This window comes from Halichoerus grypus, chromosome 3, assembly GCF_964656455.1.
Source record: "Halichoerus grypus chromosome 3, mHalGry1.hap1.1, whole genome shotgun sequence".
NCBI lineage: Eukaryota > Metazoa > Chordata > Mammalia > Carnivora > Phocidae > Halichoerus > Halichoerus grypus.
Window position 1 is genome coordinate 167,390,972 of NC_135714.1, and position 21,773 is coordinate 167,412,744.

Genomic DNA, 21,773 nt, shown 5'->3' on the forward strand with positions numbered 1-21,773 from the left:
TCGACTTAGAACGCTAGCTATTAGACTTCCCTGAAAAGTGGCACTGCCGTGCTAGGTTGATGAAACACATGGGGAGTGGTGTTCTGCCTTTCGCTGGGGCCTGAGTCTCACTCGCAGAAAGCTTTGGACTCCCTTGCAGTGCTCTCACGCACGCACACAACAAAATGCTTCCATCCTCAGGAGCAGCTGTTTTACCTGCAGCACAGGCTCTCTACCGAGTTTTTCCTTCGAGTTAGGTGGCTGTGTTTAAGCCTGCACACACACCCTGGGCAACGGTAGTAGCCCCATAACCATGATGTGAGTTGAGAGCTGCCTTCTGTGCCGGCCTGTCCCTCCACCGATATTATGATATTGAAACCGTCCCAGGGCTCCCAACCTCAGTACACCCTAAACTGCTTCGCCCTCAGAGAGGTCGACGGTAGCTAAAGCACGGTTTCTCTACAGTGTTGTTTCTTCGACTTAGAAAGCTAACTATCAGACTTCCATGCAAAAGTGGGGCCGCAGTATTAGATTCATGGAGCAAGTGGGGAGTCGTGTTCTGGCTTCTTCTGGGGCCTGGGTCTCACAAGGAAAATGCTTTTGGACTCACTTGCTGTGCACTCACGCATGCACACCACACAATGCGTCCACCCTGAGGCATGGCTCTTTTAGCCGAAGCAGGAATTCTCTACAGAGTTGTTCCTTTGAGTTAGGCGGTTGGCTTATGGCCTGCAGGAACACACGGGGCAAGGGTACTGGCCTCATAAACAAGAGGTGAGTTGAGAGCTGCCTTCCGCACCGGCCTGTTTCTCACTCCATTTCACGTATGGGACCCTTTCCCCGGTCTCTCATACACGAACACTATACAACTCCTGCGGCTTCAGGAACTGCAATGTTAGCTAAAGCGCAGTAAAGCTACAGCATTGATTCTTGGTGTTAGTAGTCTGGTAGGCGAATGAGCTGCACCTGGGATTCTTGACAGGCTTGTTTCTTCCCAGTCAGTGTCGAGCACATAGCATTCCAAGCACACATGGAGCAGTAGTGTTAGCTTCAGGTAGCAAGAGCTGAGTCCAGAGGTGCCTTCTGCCCGGACCTATTTCTCCCTTGGTTTCACGTATGGAACCCGTTCCCCAGGCTCTCAGCCACGGTACTCCGTGTAATACTTCCTCCATCTAGAGGTCGACGGTAGCTAAAGCAGGGTTTCTCTACAGTGTTGTTTCTTCGAGTTAGAACACTAGCTGTTAGACTTCCATGCAAAAGTGGGGCTGCCGTGCTAGCGTGATGAAACACATGGGGAGTCGTGTTCTGCCTTCTGCTGGGGCCTGAGGCTCACTCACAAAAAGCTTTGGACTCCCTTGCAGGGCTCTCATGCACGCACACAACATAATGCTTCCACCTTCAAGAGCGGCTCTTTTAGCTGAAGCATGGATTCTCCAGCGAGTTTTTCCTTCGAGTTAGGCGGTTTTCATGAAGCCTGCACACACACCCGGGGCAACGGTACTAGCCCCATAACCATGGTGTGAGTTGAGAGCTGCCTTCTCTCCGGGCTGTCTCTCCCTCGATTTTAGGAAACGGAACCCGTCCCCAGGCTCTCACCCACCGTACACCCTAAACTGCTTCCTCCCACACAGAGGTCGTCGGTAGCTAAAGCACGGTTTCTCTTCAGTGTTGTTTCTCCGAGTTAGAACGCTTGCTATTAATGTCCACAATAGCCAAACTGTGGAAAGAGCCAAGATGTCCACCAACAGATGAATGGATAAAGAAGAGGGGGTATATATATATATATACAATGGAATATTATGCAGCCATCAAAAGGAATGAGATCTTGCCCTCTGCAACGACGTGGATGGAACTGGAGGGTATCATGCTGAGCGAAATAAGTCAAACAGAGAAAGACATGTATCATATGACCTCACTGATATGAGGAATTCTTAATCTCAGGAAACAAACTGAGGGTTGCTGGAGTGGGGGCTGGGGTGGGAGGGATGGGGTCACTGGGTGTTGGACACTGGGGAGGGTATGTGTTCTGGTAAGCGCTGTGAATTGTGCAAGACTGTTGAATCTCAGATCTGTACCTCTGAAACAAATAATGCAATATATGTTAAGAAAGAAAAAAAGAAGAAGAAGAATGTAGCAGGAGGGGAAGAATGAAGGGGGGAAAATCGGAGGGGGAAAAGAACCATGAGAGACGATGGACTCTGAAAAACAAACTGAGGGTTCTAGAGGGGAGGGGGGTGGGAGGATGGGTTAGCCTGGTGATGGGTATTGAGCAGGGCACGATCTGCATGGAGCACTGGGTGATATGCACAAACAATGAATCATGGAACACTATATCTAAAACTAATGATGTAATGTATGGGGATTAACATAACAATAAAAACATTTAATAATAATAATAATAAAGAACGCTTGCTATTAGACTTCCATGCAAAAGTGGGGCCGCAGTGCTAGCTTCATGAAACAAGTGGGGAGTCGTGTTCTGTCTTCTGCCGGGGCCTGAGTCCCACACGGAAAATGGGTCTGGACTCCCTTGCAGTGCTCTCACGCACGCACACAACAAAATGCTGCCACCCTCAGGAGCAGCTGTTTTACCTGCAGCACAGGCTCTCAACCGAGTTTTTCCTTCGAGTTAGGTGGCTGTGTTTAAGCCTGCACACACACCCTGGGCAATGGTACTAGCCCCATAACCATGATGTGATTTGAGAGCTGCCTTCTGTACCGGCCTGTCTCTCCCCGATATTACGATATTGAAACCGTCCCAGGGCTCTCAGCCACAGTACACCCTAAACTGCTTCGCCCACACAGAGGTCGACGGTAGCTAAAGCACGGCTTCTCTACAGTGTTGTTTCTTCGAGTTACAACGCTAGCTATTAGACTTCCATGCAAAAGTGGGGCTGCCGTGCTAGCGTGATGAAACACATGGGGAGTCGTGTTCTGCCTTTCGCTGGGGCCTGAGTCTCACTCGCAAAAAGCTTTGGACTCCCTTGCAGTGCTCTCACGCACGCACACAACAAAATGCTTGCACCCTCAGGAGCAGCTCTTTGACCTGCAGCACAGGCTCTCTACCGAGTTTTTCCTTCGAGTTAGGTGGCTGTGTTTAAGCCTGCACACACCCACGGGGCAACGGAACTAGCCCCATAACCATGTAGTGAGTTCAGATCTGCCTTATGTGCCAGCCTGTCTCTCCCCCGATATTATGAAATGGAAACCGTCCCCAGGCTCTCAGCCACAGTACACCCTAAACTGCTTCGCCCACAGAGAGGTCGACGGTAGCTAAGGCACGGTTTCTCTACAGTGTTGTTTCTCCGAGTTAGAAAGCTAGCTGTTAGACTTCCATGCAAAAGTGGGGCCGCAGTCCTAGCTTCATGGAGCAAGTGGGGAGTCGTGTTCTGGCTTCTTCCGGGGCCTGGGTCTCACAAGGAAAATGCTTTTGGACTCACTTGCAGTGCGCTCACGCATGCACACAGCAAAATGCGTCCACCCTGAGGCATGGCTCTTTTAGCCGAAGCAGGAATTCCCTACAGAGTTGTTCCTTTGAGTTAGGTGGTTGGCTTTAGGCCTGCAGGCACCCCCGGGGCAAGGGCACTAGCCTCATCAACCAGAGGTGACTTGAGAGCTGCCTTCCGCACCGGCCTGTTTCTCACTCCATTTCACGTCTGGGACCCTTTCCCCGGTCTCTCGTACACGAGCAGGGTCAAATTCCTCCTGCTTCAGGAACGGCAATGTTAACTCAAGCGCAGTCACTCTAGAGGATTGATTCTTGGTGTTAGTAGCCTGGGAACTAGGCATCCAGGCACACAGGGTACAGCAGTGCTAATCTCCTCAAACAAGAGGTGAGTCGACAGCAGCCTTCCTTCCAGGCCTGCTTCTCACTCCGAGTTACGTTTAGGTTCCATTTCTCATGCTTTCACAAAAACACACAACAGATGAAGTGCACGCTCAGGAAGGGCGATCTTTGCTGAGGCACGGGTTCTCTACAGTTTTGTTCCTTTGCGTTGCGTGGATGGCACTGAGGACTCCACGCACACACGGGAGAGCCGATCTCGTTTCCCGAAACAAGAGTTGAGTCCATAGGGGCCTTCTGCCCATGCTTATTTCTCCCTCCGAATTCGGCTGGGACTCCTTCCCCAGGTTTGCACTCAAGCAGACTTGAAAATGCTGCCACCCTGTGGAGAGGCGAACGAGCTGAAGCTGGGGTTCCTGAGCGGCTTCTTTCTGCCAAATCAGTGTGGAGCCCTTAGCATTCCTATGCACACATGGAGCCGAAGTGTTAGCTTCAGGTAACAAGAGCTGAGTCGAGAGGAGCCTTCTGGCCCGGACTCCTTCTCCCTCGGTTTCACGTAAGGAACCCGTTCCTCAGGCTCTCACCCACGGTAGCCTGGAAAGTGCTTCCTCCCTCAGAGAGGTGGATGGTAGCTAAAGCACGGTTTCTCTACCGTGTTGTTTCTTCCAGGGAGAACGCTAGCGATTAGATTTCCATGCAAAAGTAGGGCCGCAGTGCTAGCTAAATGAAACACACGGGGAGTCGTCTTCTGCCTTTGCTGGGGCCTGAGTCTCACTCGCAGAAACTTTGGACTCCCTTGCAGTCCTCTCACGCACGCACACAACCAAATGCTTCCACCCTCAGGAGCGGCTGTTTGAGCTGAAGCACGGATTCTCTACCGTGTTTTTCCTTTGAGTTAGGTGGCTGTCTTTCAGCCTGCACACACACCCAGGGCAACGGTACTAGCCCCATAACCATGATGTGAGTTGAGAGCTGCCTTCTGTACCGGCCTGTCTCTCCCCCGATTTTACAAAATGGAAAATGTCCCCAGGCTCTCAGCCACAGTACACCCTAAACTGCTTCGCCCACAGAGAGGTCGACGGTAGCTAAAGCACGGTTTCTCTACTGTGTAGTTTCTTCGAGTTAGAACGCTAGCTCTTAGACTTCCATGCAAATGTGGGGCTGCCGTGCTAGCTTGGTAAAACACATGGGGAGTCGTGTTCTGCCTTTCGCTGGGGCCTGAGTCTCACTCGCAAAATGCTTTGGACTCCCTTGCAGTGCTCTCACGCACGCACACAACAAAAGGCTTCCACCCTTAGGAGCAGCTGTTTTACCTGCAGCTCGGATTCCCTACCGAGTTTTTCCTTCGAGTTAAGTGGCTGTCTTTAAGCCTGCACACACCCACGGGGCAACGGAACTAGCCCCTTAAGCATGTAGTGAGTTGAGAGCTGCCTTCTGTACCGGACTGTCTCTCCCCCTATATTCCGAAATGGAAACCGTCCCCAGGCTGCCAGCCACAGTACACCCTAAACTGCTTCGCCCACACAGAGGTCGACGGTAGCTAAAGCACGGCTTCTCTACAGTGTTGTTTCTTCGACTTAGAACGCTAGCTATTAGACTTCCCTGAAAAGTGGCACTGCCGTGCTAGGTTGATGAAACACATGGGGAGTGGTGTTCTGCCTTTCGCTGGGGCCTGAGTCTCACTCGCAGAAAGCTTTGGACTCCCTTGCAGTGCTCTCACGCACGCACACAACAAAATGCTTCCATCCTCAGGAGCAGCTGTTTTACCTGCAGCACAGGCTCTCTACCGAGTTTTTCCTTCGAGTTAGGTGGCTGTGTTTAAGCCTGCACACACACCCTGGGCAACGGTAGTAGCCCCATAACCATGATGTGAGTTGAGAGCTGCCTTCTGTGCCGGCCTGTCCCTCCACCGATATTATGATATTGAAACCGTCCCAGGGCTCCCAACCTCAGTACACCCTAAACTGCTTCGCCCTCAGAGAGGTCGACGGTAGCTAAAGCACGGTTTCTCTACAGTGTTGTTTCTTCGACTTAGAAAGCTAACTATCAGACTTCCATGCAAAAGTGGGGCCGCAGTATTAGATTCATGGAGCAAGTGGGGAGTCGTGTTCTGGCTTCTTCTGGGGCCTGGGTCTCACAAGGAAAATGCTTTTGGACTCACTTGCTGTGCACTCACGCATGCACACCACACAATGCGTCCACCCTGAGGCATGGCTCTTTTAGCCGAAGCAGGAATTCTCTACAGAGTTGTTCCTTTGAGTTAGGCGGTTGGCTTATGGCCTGCAGGAACACACGGGGCAAGGGTACTGGCCTCATAAACAAGAGGTGAGTTGAGAGCTGCCTTCCGCACCGGCCTGTTTCTCACTCCATTTCACGTATGGGACCCTTTCCCCGGTCTCTCATACACGAACACTATACAACTCCTGCGGCTTCAGGAACTGCAATGTTAGCTAAAGCGCAGTAACGCTACAGCATTGATTCTTGGTGTTAGTAGTCTGGTAGGCGAATGAGCTGCACCTGGGATTCTTGACAGGCTTGTTTCTTCCCAGTCAGTGTCGAGCACATAGCATTCCAAGCACACATGGAGCAGTAGTGTTAGCTTCAGGTAGCAAGAGCTGAGTCCAGAGGTGCCTTCTGCCCGGACCTATTTCTCCCTTGGTTTCACGTATGGAACCCGTTCCCCAGGCTCTCAGCCACGGTACTCCGTGTAATACTTCCTCCATCTAGAGGTCGACGGTAGCTAAAGCAGGGTTTCTCTACAGTGTTGTTTCTTCGAGTTAGAACACTAGCTGTTAGACTTCCATGCAAAAGTGGGGCTGCCGTGCTAGCGTGATGAAACACATGGGGAGTCGTGTTCTGCCTTCTGCTGGGGCCTGAGGCTCACTCACAAAAAGCTTTGGACTCCCTTGCAGGGCTCTCATGCACGCACACAACATAATGCTTCCACCTTCAAGAGCGGCTCTTTTAGCTGAAGCATGGATTCTCCAGCGAGTTTTTCCTTCGAGTTAGGCGGTTTTCATGAAGCCTGCACACACACCCGGGGCAACGGTACTAGCCCCATAACCATGGTGTGAGTTGAGAGCTGCCTTCTCTCCGGGCTGTCTCTCCCTCGATTTTAGGAAACGGAACCCGTCCCCAGGCTCTCACCCACCGTACACCCTAAACTGCTTCCTCCCACACAGAGGTCGTCGGTAGCTAAAGCACGGTTTCTCTTCAGTGTTGTTTCTCCGAGTTAGAACGCTTGCTATTAATGTCCACAATAGCCAAACTGTGGAAAGAGCCAAGATGTCCACCAACAGATGAATGGATAAAGAAGAGGGGGTATATATATATATATACAATGGAATATTATGCAGCCATCAAAAGGAATGAGATCTTGCCCTCTGCAACGACGTGGATGGAACTGGAGGGTATCATGCTGAGCGAAATAAGTCAAACAGAGAAAGACATGTATCATATGACCTCACTGATATGAGGAATTCTTAATCTCAGGAAACAAACTGAGGGTTGCTGGAGTGGGGGCTGGGGTGGGAGGGATGGGGTCACTGGGTGTTGGACACTGGGGAGGGTATGTGTTCTGGTAAGCGCTGTGAATTGTGCAAGACTGTTGAATCTCAGATCTGTACCTCTGAAACAAATAATGCAATATATGTTAAGAAAGAAAAAAAGAAGAAGAAGAATGTAGCAGGAGGGGAAGAATGAAGGGGGGAAAATCGGAGGGGGAAAAGAACCATGAGAGACGATGGACTCTGAAAAACAAACTGAGGGTTCTAGAGGGGAGGGGGGTGGGAGGATGGGTTAGCCTGGTGATGGGTATTGAGCAGGGCACGATCTGCATGGAGCACTGGGTGATATGCACAAACAATGAATCATGGAACACTATATCTAAAACTAATGATGTAATGTATGGGGATTAACATAACAATAAAAACATTTAATAATAATAATAATAAAGAACGCTTGCTATTAGACTTCCATGCAAAAGTGGGGCCGCAGTGCTAGCTTCATGAAACAAGTGGGGAGTCGTGTTCTGTCTTCTGCCGGGGCCTGAGTCCCACACGGAAAATGGGTCTGGACTCCCTTGCAGTGCTCTCACGCACGCACACAACAAAATGCTGCCACCCTCAGGAGCAGCTGTTTTACCTGCAGCACAGGCTCTCAACCGAGTTTTTCCTTCGAGTTAGGTGGCTGTGTTTAAGCCTGCACACACACCCTGGGCAATGGTACTAGCCCCATAACCATGATGTGATTTGAGAGCTGCCTTCTGTACCGGCCTGTCTCTCCCCGATATTACGATATTGAAACCGTCCCAGGGCTCTCAGCCACAGTACACCCTAAACTGCTTCGCCCACACAGAGGTCGACGGTAGCTAAAGCACGGCTTCTCTACAGTGTTGTTTCTTCGAGTTAGAACGCTAGCTATTAGACTTCCATGCAAAAGTGGGGCTGCCGTGCTAGCGTGATGAAACACATGGGGAGTCGTGTTCTGCCTTTCGCTGGGGCCTGAGTCTCACTCGCAAAAAGCTTTGGACTCCCTTGCAGTGCTCTCACGCACGCACACAACAAAATGCTTGCACCCTCAGGAGCAGCTCTTTTACCTGCAGCACAGGCTCTCTACCGAGTTTTTCCTTCGAGTTAGGTGGCTGTGTTTAAGCCTGCACACACCCACGGGGCAACGGAACTAGCCCCATAACCATGTAGTGAGTTCAGATCTGCCTTATGTGCCAGCCTGTCTCTCCCCCGATATTATGAAATGGAAACCGTCCCCAGGCTCTCAGCCACAGTACACCCTAAACTGCTTCGCCCACAGAGAGGTCGACGGTAGCTAAAGCACGGTTTCTCTACAGTGTTGTTTCTCCGAGTTAGAAAGCTAGCTGTTAGACTTCCATGCAAAAGTGGGGCCGCAGTCCTAGCTTCATGGAGCAAGTGGGGAGTCGTGTTCTGGCTTCTTCCGGGGCCTGGGTCTCACAAGGAAAATGCTTTTGGACTCACTTGCAGTGCGCTCACGCATGCACACAGCAAAATGCGTCCACCCTGAGGCATGGCTCTTTTAGCCGAAGCAGGAATTCCCTACAGAGTTGTTCCTTTGAGTTAGGTGGTTGGCTTTAGGCCTGCAGGCACACCCGGGGCAAGGGCACTAGCCTCATCAACCAGAGGTGACTTGAGAGCTGCCTTCCGCACCGGCCTGTTTCTCACTCCATTTCACGCCTGGGACCCTTTCCCCGGTCTCTCGTACACGAGCAGGGTCAAATTCCTCCTGCTTCAGGAACGGCAATGTTAACTCAAGCGCAGTCACTCTAGAGGATTGATTCTTGGTGTTAGTAGCCTGGGAACTAGGCATCCAGGCACACAGGGTACAGCAGTGCTAATCTCCTCAAACAAGAGGTGAGTCGACAGCAGCCTTCCTTCCAGGCCTGCTTCTCACTCCGAGTTACGTTTAGGTTCCATTTCTCATGCTTTCACAAAAACACACAACAGATGAAGTGCACGCTCAGGAAGGGCGATCTTTGCTGAGGCACGGGTTCTCTACAGTTTTGTTCCTTTGCGTTGCGTGGATGGCACTGAGGACTCCACGCACACACGGGAGAGCCGATCTCGTTTCCCGAAACAAGAGTTGAGTCCATAGGGGCCTTCTGCCCATGCTTATTTCTCCCTCCGAATTCGGCTGGGACTCCTTCCCCAGGTTTGCACTCAAGCAGACTTGAAAATGCTGCCACCCTGTGGAGAGGCGAACGAGCTGAAGCTGGGGTTCTTGAGCGGCTTCTTTCTGCCAAATCAGTGTGGAGCCCTTAGCATTCCTATGCACACATGGAGCCGAAGTGTTAGCTTCAGGTAACAAGAGCTGAGTCGAGAGGAGCCTTCTGGCCCGGACTCCTTCTCCCTCGGTTTCACGTAAGGAACCCGTTCCTCAGGCTCTCACCCACGGTAGCCTGGAAAGTGCTTCCTCCCTCAGAGAGGTGGATGGTAGCTAAAGCACGGTTTCTCTACCGTGTTGTTTCTTCCAGGGAGAACGCTAGCGATTAGATTTCCATGCAAAAGTAGGGCCGCAGTGCTAGCTAAATGAAACACACGGGGAGTCGTCTTCTGCCTTTTGCTGGGGCCTGAGTCTCACTCGCAGAAACTTTGGACTCCCTTGCAGTCCTCTCACGCACGCACACAACCAAATGCTTCCACCCTCAGGAGCGGCTGTTTGAGCTGAAGCACGGATTCTCTACCGTGTTTTTCCTTTGAGTTAGGTGGCTGTCTTTCAGCCTGCACACACACCCAGGGCAACGGTACTAGCCCCATAACCATGATGTGAGTTGAGAGCTGCCTTCTGTACCGGCCTGTCTCTCCCCCGATTTTACAAAATGGAAAATGTCCCCAGGCTCTCAGCCACAGTACACCCTAAACTGCTTCGCCCACAGAGAGGTCGACGGTAGCTAAAGCACGGTTTCTCTACTGTGTAGTTTCTTCGAGTTAGAACGCTAGCTCTTAGACTTCCATGCAAATGTGGGGCTGCCGTGCTAGCTTGGTAAAACACATGGGGAGTCGTGTTCTGCCTTTCGCTGGGGCCTGAGTCTCACTCGCAAAATGCTTTGGACTCCCTTGCAGTGCTCTCACGCACGCACACAACAAAAGGCTTCCACCCTTAGGAGCAGCTGTTTTACCTGCAGCTCGGATTCCCTACCGAGTTTTTCCTTCGAGTTAAGTGGCTGTCTTTAAGCCTGCACACACCCACGGGGCAACGGAACTAGCCCCTTAAGCATGTAGTGAGTTGAGAGCTGCCTTCTGTACCGGACTGTCTCTCCCCCTATATTCCGAAATGGAAACCGTCCCCAGGCTGCCAGCCACAGTACACCCTAAACTGCTTCGCCCACACAGAGGTCGACGGTAGCTAAAGCACGGCTTCTCTACAGTGTTGTTTCTTCGACTTAGAACGCTAGCTATTAGACTTCCCTGAAAAGTGGCACTGCCGTGCTAGGTTGATGAAACACATGGGGAGTGGTGTTCTGCCTTTCGCTGGGGCCTGAGTCTCACTCGCAGAAAGCTTTGGACTCCCTTGCAGTGCTCTCACGCACGCACACAACAAAATGCTTCCATCCTCAGGAGCAGCTGTTTTACCTGCAGCACAGGCTCTCTACCGAGTTTTTCCTTCGAGTTAGGTGGCTGTGTTTAAGCCTGCACACACACCCTGGGCAACGGTAGTAGCCCCATAACCATGATGTGAGTTGAGAGCTGCCTTCTGTGCCGGCCTGTCCCTCCACCGATATTATGATATTGAAACCGTCCCAGGGCTCCCAACCTCAGTACACCCTAAACTGCTTCGCCCTCAGAGAGGTCGACGGTAGCTAAAGCACGGTTTCTCTACAGTGTTGTTTCTTCGACTTAGAAAGCTAACTATCAGACTTCCATGCAAAAGTGGGGCCGCAGTATTAGATTCATGGAGCAAGTGGGGAGTCGTGTTCTGGCTTCTTCTGGGGCCTGGGTCTCACAAGGAAAATGCTTTTGGACTCACTTGCTGTGCACTCACGCATGCACACCACACAATGCGTCCACCCTGAGGCATGGCTCTTTTAGCCGAAGCAGGAATTCTCTACAGAGTTGTTCCTTTGAGTTAGGCGGTTGGCTTATGGCCTGCAGGAACACACGGGGCAAGGGTACTGGCCCCATAAACAAGAGGTGAGTTGAGAGCTGCCTTCCGCACCGGCCTGTTTCTCACTCCATTTCACGTATGGGACCCTTTCCCCGGTCTCTCATACACGAACACTATACAACTCCTGCGGCTTCAGGAACTGCAATGTTAGCTAAAGCGCAGTAACGCTACAGCATTGATTCTTGGTGTTAGTAGTCTGGTAGGCGAATGAGCTGCACCTGGGATTCTTGACAGGCTTGTTTCTTCCCAGTCAGTGTCGAGCACATAGCATTCCAAGCACACATGGAGCAGTAGTGTTAGCTTCAGGTAGCAAGAGCTGAGTCCAGAGGTGCCTTCTGCCCGGACCTATTTCTCCCTTGGTTTCACGTATGGAACCCGTTCCCCAGGCTCTCAGCCACGGTACTCCGTGTAATACTTCCTCCATCTAGAGGTCGACGGTAGCTAAAGCAGGGTTTCTCTACAGTGTTGTTTCTTCGAGTTAGAACACTAGCTGTTAGACTTCCATGCAAAAGTGGGGCTGCCGTGCTAGCGTGATGAAACACATGGGGAGTCGTGTTCTGCCTTCTGCTGGGGCCTGAGGCTCACTCACAAAAAGCTTTGGACTCCCTTGCAGGGCTCTCATGCACGCACACAACATAATGCTTCCACCTTCAAGAGCGGCTCTTTTAGCTGAAGCATGGATTCTCCAGCGAGTTTTTCCTTCGAGTTAGGCGGTTTTCATGAAGCCTGCACACACACCCGGGGCAACGGAACTAGCCCCATAACCATGTAGTGAGTTCAGATCTGCCTTATGTGCCAGCCTGTCTCTCCCCCGATATTATGAAATGGAAACCGTCCCCAGGCTCTCAGCCACAGTACACCCTAAACTGCTTCGCCCACAGAGAGGTCGACGGTAGCTAAAGCACGGTTTCTCTACAGTGTTGTTTCTCCGAGTTAGAAAGCTAGCTGTTAGACTTCCATGCAAAAGTGGGGCCGCAGTCCTAGCTTCATGGAGCAAGTGGGGAGTCGTGTTCTGGCTTCTTCCGGGGCCTGGGTCTCACAAGGAAAATGCTTTTGGACTCACTTGCAGTGCGCTCACGCATGCACACAGCAAAATGCGTCCACCCTGAGGCATGGCTCTTTTAGCCGAAGCAGGAATTCCCTACAGAGTTGTTCCTTTGAGTTAGGTGGTTGGCTTTAGGCCTGCAGGCACCCCCGGGGCAAGGGCACTAGCCTCATCAACCAGAGGTGACTTGAGAGCTGCCTTCCGCACCGGCCTGTTTCTCACTCCATTTCACGCCTGGGACCCTTTCCCCAGTCTCTCGTACACGAGCAGGGTCAAATTCCTCCTGCTTCAGGAACGGCAATGTTAACTCAAGCGCAGTCACTCTAGAGGATTGATTCTTGGTGTTAGTAGCCTGGGAACTAGGCATCCAGGCACACAGGGTACAGCAGTGCTAATCTCCTCAAACAAGAGGTGAGTCGACAGCAGCCTTCCTTCCAGGCCTGCTTCTCACTCCGAGTTACGTTTAGGTTCCATTTCTCATGCTTTCACAAAAACACACAACAGATGAAGTGCACGCTCAGGAAGGGCGATCTTTGCTGAGGCACGGGTTCTCTACAGTTTTGTTCCTTTGCGTTGCGTGGATGGCACTGAGGACTCCACGCACACACGGGAGAGCCGATCTAGTTTCCCGAAACAAGAGTTGAGTCCATAGGGGCCTTCTGCCCATGCTTATTTCTCCCTCCGAATTCGGCTGGGACTCCTTCCCCAGGTTTGCACTCAAGCAGACTTGAAAATGCTGCCACCCTGTGGAGAGGCGAACGAGCTGAAGCTGGGGTTCTTGAGCGGCTTCTTTCTGCCAAATCAGTGTGGAGCCCTTAGCATTCCTATGCACACATGGAGCCGAAGTGTTAGCTTCAGGTAACAAGAGCTGAGTCGAGAGGAGCCTTCTGGCCCGGACTCCTTCTCCCTCGGTTTCACGTAAGGAACCCGTTCCTCAGGCTCTCACCCACGGTAGCCTGGAAAGTGCTTCCTCCCTCAGAGAGGTGGATGGTAGCTAAAGCACGGTTTCTCTACCGTGTTGTTTCTTCCAGGGAGAACGCTAGCGATTAGATTTCCATGCAAAAGTAGGGCCGCAGTGCTAGCTAAATGAAACACACGGGGAGTCGTCTTCTGCCTTTTGCTGGGGCCTGAGTCTCACTCGCAGAAACTTTGGACTCCCTTGCAGTCCTCTCACGCACGCACACAACCAAATGCTTCCACCCTCAGGAGCGGCTGTTTGAGCTGAAGCACGGATTCTCTACCGTGTTTTTCCTTTGAGTTAGGTGGCTGTCTTTCAGCCTGCACACACACCCAGGGCAACGGTACTAGCCCCATAACCATGATGTGAGTTGAGAGCTGCCTTCTGTACCGGCCTGTCTCTCCCCCGATTTTACAAAATGGAAAATGTCCCCAGGCTCTCAGCCACAGTACACCCTAAACTGCTTCGCCCACAGAGAGGTCGACGGTAGCTAAAGCACGGTTTCTCTACTGTGTAGTTTCTTCGAGTTAGAACGCTAGCTCTTAGACTTCCATGCAAATGTGGGGCTGCCGTGCTAGCTTGGTAAAACACATGGGGAGTCGTGTTCTGCCTTTCGCTGGGGCCTGAGTCTCACTCGCAAAATGCTTTGGACTCCCTTGCAGTGCTCTCACGCACGCACACAACAAAAGGCTTCCACCCTTAGGAGCAGCTGTTTTACCTGCAGCTCGGATTCCCTACCGAGTTTTTCCTTCGAGTTAAGTGGCTGTCTTTAAGCCTGCACACACCCACGGGGCAACGGAACTAGCCCCTTAAGCATGTAGTGAGTTGAGAGCTGCCTTCTGTACCGGACTGTCTCTCCCCCTATATTCCGAAATGGAAACCGTCCCCAGGCTCTCAGCCACAGTACACCCTAAACTGCTTCGCCCACACAGAGGTCGACGGTAGCTAAAGCACGGCTTCTCTACAGTGTTGTTTCTTCGACTTAGAACGCTAGCTATTAGACTTCCCTGAAAAGTGGCGAGGCGTGCTAGCTTGATGAAACACATGGGGAGTGGTGTTCTGCCTTTCGCTGGGGCCTGAGTCTCACTCGCAGAAAGCTTTGGACTCCCTTGCAGTGCTCTCACGCACGCACACAACAAAATGCTTCCACCCTCCGGAGCAGCTGTTTTACCTGCAGCACAGGCTCTCTACCGAGTTTTTCCTTCGAGTTAGGTGGCTGTGTTTAAGCCTGCACACACACCCTGGGCAACGGTAGTAGCCCCATAACCATGATGTGAGTTGAGAGCTGCCTTCTGTGCCGGCCTGTCCCTCCACCGATATTATGATATTGAAACCGTCCCAGGGCTCCCAACCTCAGTACACCCTAAACTGCTTCGCCCTCAGAGAGGTCGACGGTAGCTAAAGCACGGTTTCTCTACAGTGTTGTTTCTTCGACTTAGAAAGCTAACTATCAGACTTCCATGCAAAAGTGGGGCCGCAGTATTAGATTCATGGAGCAAGTGGGGAGTCGTGTTCTGGCTTCTTCTGGGGCCTGGGTCTCACAAGGAAAATGCTTTTGGACTCACTTGCTGTGCACTCACGCATGCCCACCACACAATGCGTCCACCCTGAGGCATGGCTCTTTTAGCCGAAGCAGGAATTCTCTACAGAGTTGTTCCTTTGAGTTAGGCGGTTGGCTTATGGCCTGCAGGAACACACGGGGCAAGGGTACTGGCCTCATAAACAAGAGGTGAGTTGAGAGCTGCCTTCCGCACCGGCCTGTTTCTCACTCCATTTCACGTATGGGACCCTTTCCCCGGTCTCTCATACACGAACACTATACAACTCCTGCGGCTTCAGGAACTGCAATGTTAGCTAAAGCGCAGTAACGCTACAGCATTGATTCTTGGTGTTAGTAGTCTGGTAGGCGAATGAGCTGCACCTGGGATTCTTGACAGGCTTGTTTCTTCCCAGTCAGTGTCGAGCACATAGCATTCCAAGCACACATGGAGCAGTAGTGTTAGCTTCAGGTAGCAAGAGCTGAGTCCAGAGGTGCCTTCTGCCCGGACCTATTTCTCCCTTGGTTTCACGTATGGAACCCGTTCCCCAGGCTCTCAGCCACGGTACTCCGTGTAATACTTCCTCCATCTAGAGGTCGACGGTAGCTAAAGCAGGGTTTCTCTACAGTGTTGTTTCTTCGAGTTAGAACACTAGCTGTTAGACTTCCATGCAAAAGTGGGGCTGCCGTGCTAGCGTGATGAAACACATGGGGAGTCGTGTTCTGCCTTCTGCTGGGGCCTGAGGCTCACTCACAAAAAGCTTTGGACTCCCTTGCAGGGCTCTCATGCACGCACACAACATAATGCTTCCACCTTCAAGAGCGGCTCTTTTAGCTGAAGCATGGATTCTCCAGCGAGTTTTTCCTTCGAGTCAGGCGGTTTTCATGAAGCCTGCACACACACCCGGGGCAACGGTACTAGCCCCATAACCATGGTGTGAGTTGAGAGCAGCCTTCTCTCCGGCCTGTCTCTCCCTCGATTTTAGGAAACGGAACCCGTCCCCAGGCTCTCACCCACCGTACACCCTAAACTGCTTCCTCCCACACAGAGGTCGTCGGTAGCTAAAGCACGGTTTCTCTTCAGTGTTGTTTCTCCGAGTTAGAACGCTTGCTATTAATGTCCACAATAGCCAAACTGTGGAAAGAGCCAAGATGTCCACCAACAGATGAATGGATAAAGAAGAGGGGGTATATATATATATACAATGGAATATTATGCAGCCATCAAAAGGAATGAGATCTTGCCCTCTGCAACGACGTGGATGGAACTGGAGGGTATCATGCGGAGCGAAATAAGTCAAACAGAGAAAGACATGTATCATATGACCTCACTGATATGAGGAATTCTTAATCTCAGGAAACAAACTGAGGGTTGCTGGAGTGGGGGCTGGGGTGGGAGGGATGGGGTCACTGGGTGTTGGACACTGGGGAGGGTATGTGTTCTGGTAAGCGCTGTGAATTGTGCAAGACTGTTGAATCTCAGATCTGTACCTCTGAAACAAATAATGCAATATATGTTAAGAAAGAAAAAAAGAAGAAGAAGAATGTAGCAGGAGGGGAAGAATGAAGGGGGGAAAATCGGAGGGGGAAAAGAACCATGAGAGACGATGGACTCTGAAAAACAAACTGAGGGTTCTAGAGGGGAGGGGGGTGGGAGGATGGGTTAGCCTGGTGATGGGTATTGAGCAGGGCACGATCTGCATGGAGCACTGGGTGATATGCACAAACAATGAATCATGGAACACTATATCTAAAACTAATGATGTAATGTATGGGGATTAACATAACAATAAAAACATTTAATAATAATAATAATAAAGAACGCTTGCTATTAGACTTCCATGCAAAAGTGGGGCCGCAGTGCTAGCTTCATGAAACAAGTGGGGAGTCGTGTTCTGTCTTCTGCCGGGGCCTGAGTCCCACACGGAAAATGGGTCTGGACTCCCTTGCAGTGCTCTCACGCACGCACACAACAAAATGCTGCCACCCTCAGGAGCAGCTGTTTTACCTGCAGCACAGGCTCTCAACCGAGTTTTTCCTTCGAGTTAGGTGGCTGTGTTTAAGCCTGCACACACACCCTGGGCAATGGTACTAGCCCCATAACCATGATGTGAGTTGAGAGCTGCCTTCTGTACCGGCCTGTCTCTCCCCGATATTACGATATTGAAACCGTCCCAGGGCTCTCAGCCACAGTACACCCTAAACTGCTTCGCCCACACAGAGGTCGACGGTAGCTAAAGCACGGCTTCTCTCCAGTGTTGTTTCTTCGAGTTACAACGCTAGCTATTAGACTTCCATGCAAAAGTGGGGCTGCCGTGCTAGCGTGATGAAACACATGGGGAGTCGTGTTCTGCCTTTCGCTGGGGCCTGAGTCTCACTCGCAAAAAGCTTTGGACTCCCTTGCAGTGCTCTCACGCACGCACACAACAAAATGCTTGCACCCTCAGGAGCAGCTCTTTTACCTGCAGCACAGGCTCTCTACCGAGTTTTTCCTTCGAGTTAGGTGGCTGTGTTTAAGCCTGCACACACCCACGGGGCAACGGAACTAGCCCCATAACCATGTAGTGAGTTCAGATCTGCCTTATGTGCCAGCCTGTCTCTCCCCCGATATGATGAAATGGAAACCGTCCCCAGGCTCTCAGCCACAGTACACCCTAAACTGCTTCGCCCACAGAGAGGTCGACGGTAGCTAAAGCACGGTTTCTCTACAGTGTTGTTTCTCCGAGTTAGAAAGCTAGCTGTTAGACTTCCATGCAAAAGTGGGGCCGCAGTCCTAGCTTCATGGAGCAAGTGGGGAGTCGTGTTCTGGCTTCTTCCGGGGCCTGGGTCTCACAAGGAAAATGCTTTTGGACTCACTTGCAGTGCGCTCACGCATGCACACAGCAAAATGCGTCCACCCTGAGGCATGGCTCTTTTAGCCGAAGCAGGAATTCCCTACAGAGTTGTTCCTTTGAGTTAGGTGGTTGGCTTTAGGCCTGCAGGCACCCCCGGGGCAAGGGCACTAGCCTCATCAACCAGAGGTGACTTGAGAGCTGCCTTCCGCACCGGCCTGTTTCTCACTCCATTTCACGTCTGGGACCCTTTCCCCGGTCTCTCGTACACGAGCAGGGTCAAATTCCTCCTGCTTCAGGAACGGCAATGTTAACTCAAGCGCAGTCACTCTAGAGGATTGATTCTTGGTGTTAGTAGCCTGGGAACTAGGCATCCAGGCACACAGGGTACAGCAGTGCTAATCTCCTCAAACAAGAGGTGAGTCGACAGCAGCCTTCCTTCCAGGCCTGCTTCTCACTCCGAGTTACGTTTAGGTTCCATTTCTCATGCTTTCACAAAAACACACAACAGATGAAGTGCACGCTCAGGAAGGGCGATCTTTGCTGAGGCACGGGTTCTCTACAGTTTTGTTCCTTTGCGTTGCGTGGATGGCACTGAGGACTCCACGCACACACGGGAGAGCCGATCTCGTTTCCCGAAACAAGAGTTGAGTCCATAGGGGCCTTCTGCCCATGCTTATTTCTCCCTCCGAATTCGGCTGGGACTCCTTCCCCAGGTTTGCACTCAAGCAGACTTGAAAATGCTGCCACCCTGTGGAGAGGCGAACGAGCTGAAGCTGGGGTTCCTGAGCGGCTTCTTTCTGCCAAATCAGTGTGGAGCCCTTAACATTCCTATGCACACATGGAGCCGAAGTGTTAGCTTCAGGTAACAAGAGCTGAGTCGAGAGGAGCCTTCTGGCCCGGACTCCTTCTCCCTCGGTTTCACGTAAGGAACCCGTTCCTCAGGCTCTCACCCACGGTAGCCTGGAAAGTGCTTCCTCCCTCAGAGAGGTGGATGGTAGCTAAAGCACGGTTTCTCTACCGTGTTGTTTCTTCCAGGGAGAACGCTAGCGATTAGATTTCCATGCAAAAGTAGGGCCGCAGTGCTAGCTAAATGAAACACACGGGGAGTCGTCTTCTGCCTTTTGCTGGGGCCTGAGTCTCACTCGCAGAAACTTTGGACTCCCTTGCAGTCCTCTCACGCACGCACACAACCAAATGCTTCCACCCTCAGGAGCGGCTGTTTGAGCTGAAGCACGGATTCTCTACCGTGTTTTTCCTTTGAGTTAGGTGGCTGTCTTTCAGCCTGCACACACACCCAGGGCAACGGTACTAGCCCCATAACCATGATGTGAGTTGAGAGCTGCCTTCTGTACCGGCCGGTCTCTCCCCCGATTTTACAAAATGGAAAATGTCCCCAGGCTCTCAGCCACAGTACACCCTAAACTGCTTCGCCCACAGAGAGGTCGACGGTAGCTAAAGCACGGTTTCTCTACTGTGTAGTTTCTTCGAGTTCGAACGCTAGCTCTTAGACTTCCATGCAAATGTGGGGCTGCCGTGCTAGCTTGGTAAAACACATGGGGAGTCGTGTTCTGCCTTTCGCTGGGGCCTGAGTCTCACTCGCAAAATGCTTTGGACTCCCTTGCAGTGCTCTCACGCACGCACACAACAAAAGGCTTCCACCCTTAGGAGCAGCTGTTTTACCTGCAGCTCGGATTCCCTACCGAGTTTTTCCTTCGAGTTAAGTGGCTGTCTTTAAGCCTGCACACACCCACGGGGCAACGGAACTAGCCCCTTAAGCATGTAGTGAGTTGAGAGCTGCCTTCTGTACCGGACTGTCTCTCCCCCTATATTCCGAAATGGAAACCGTCCCCAGGCTGCCAGCCACAGTACACCCTAAACTGCTTCGCCCACACAGAGGTCGACGGTAGCTAAAGCACGGCTTCTCTAAAGTGTTCTTTCTTCGACTTAGAACGCTAGCTATTAGACTTCCATGAAAAGTGGCGCTGCCGTGCTAGGTTGATGAAACACATGGGGAGTGGTGTTCTGCCTTTCGCTGGGGCCTGAGTCTCACTCGCAGAAAGCTTTGGACTCCCTTGCAGTGCTCTCACGCACGCACACAACAAAATGCTTCCACCCTCAGGAGCAGCTGTTTTACCTGCAGCACAGGCTCTCTACCGAGTTTTTCCTTCGAGTTAGGTGGCTGTGTTTAGGCCTGCACACACACCCTGGGCAACGGTAGTAGCCCCATAACCATGATGTGAGTTGAGAGCTGCCTTCTGTGCCGGCCTGTCCCTCCACCGATATTATGATATTGAAACCGTCCCAGGGCTCCCAACCTCAGTACACCCTAAACTGCTTCGCCCTCAGAGAGGTCGACGGTAGCTAAAGCACGGTTTCTCTACAGTGTTGTTTCTTCGACTTAGAAAGCTAACTATCAGACTTCCATGCAAAAGTGGGGCCGCAGTATTAGATTCATGGAGCAAGTGGGGAGTCGTGTTCTGGCTTCTTCTGGGGCCTGGGTCTCACAAGGAAAATGCTTTTGGACTCACTTGCTGTGCACTCACGCATGCCCACCACACAATGCGTCCACCCTGAGGCATGGCTCTTTTAGCCGAAGCAGGAATTCTCTACAGAGTTGTTCCTTTGAGTTAGGCGGTTGGCTTATGGCCTGCAGGAACACACGGGGCAAGGGTACTGGCCTCATAAACAAGAGGTGAGTTGAGAGCTGCCTTCCGCACCGGCCTGTTTCTCACTCCATTTCACGTATGGGACCCTTTCCCCGGTCTCTCATACACGAACACTATACAACTCCTGCGGCTTCAGGAACTGCAATGTTAGCTAAAGCGCAGTAACGCTACAGCATTGATTCTTGGTGTTAGTAGTCTGGTAGGCGAATGAGCTGCACCTGGGATTCTTGACAGGCTTGTTTCTTCCCAGTCAGTGTCGAGCACATAGCATTCCAAGCACACATGGAGCAGTAGTGTTAGCTTCAGGTAGCAAGAGCTGAGTCCAGAGGTGCCTTCTGCCCGGACCTATTTCTCCCTTGGTTTCACGTATGGAACCCGTTCCCCAGGCTCTCAGCCACGGTACTCCGTGTAATACTTCCTCCATCTAGAGGTCGACGGTAGCTAAAGCAGGGTTTCTCTACAGTGTTGTTTCTTCGAGTTAGAACACTAGCTGTTAGACTTCCATGCAAAAGTGGGGCTGCCGTGCTAGCGTGATGAAACACATGGGGAGTCGTGTTCTGCCTTCTGCTGGGGCCTGAGGCTCACTCACAAAAAGCTTTGGACTCCCTTGCAGGGCTCTCATGCACGCACACAACATAATGCTTCCACCTTCAAGAGCGGCTCTTTTAGCTGAAGCATGGATTCTCCAGCGAGTTTTTCCTTCGAGTCAGGCGGTTTTCATGAAGCCTGCACACACACCCGGGGCAACGGTACTAGCCCCATAACCATGGTGTGAGTTGAGAGCAGCCTTCTCTCCGGCCTGTCTCTCCCTCGATTTTAGGAAACGGAACCCGTCCCCAGGCTCTCACCCACCGTACACCCTAAACTGCTTCCTCCCACACAGAGGTCGTCGGTAGCTAAAGCACGGTTTCTCTTCAGTGTTGTTTCTCCGAGTTAGAACGCTTGCTATTAATGTCCACAATAGCCAAACTGTGGAAAGAGCCAAGATGTCCACCAACAGATGAATGGATAAAGAAGAGGGGGTATATATATATATACAATGGAATATTATGCAGCCATCAAAAGGAATGAGATCTTGCCCTCTGCAACGACGTGGATGGAACTGGAGGGTATCATGCGGAGCGAAATAAGTCAAACAGAGAAAGACATGTATCATATGACCTCACTGATATGAGGAATTCTTAATCTCAGGAAACAAACTGAGGGTTGCTGGAGTGGGGGCTGGGGTGGGAGGGATGGGGTCACTGGGTGTTGGACACTGGGGAGGGTATGTGTTCTGGTAAGCGCTGTGAATTGTGCAAGACTGTTGAATCTCAGATCTGTACCTCTGAAACA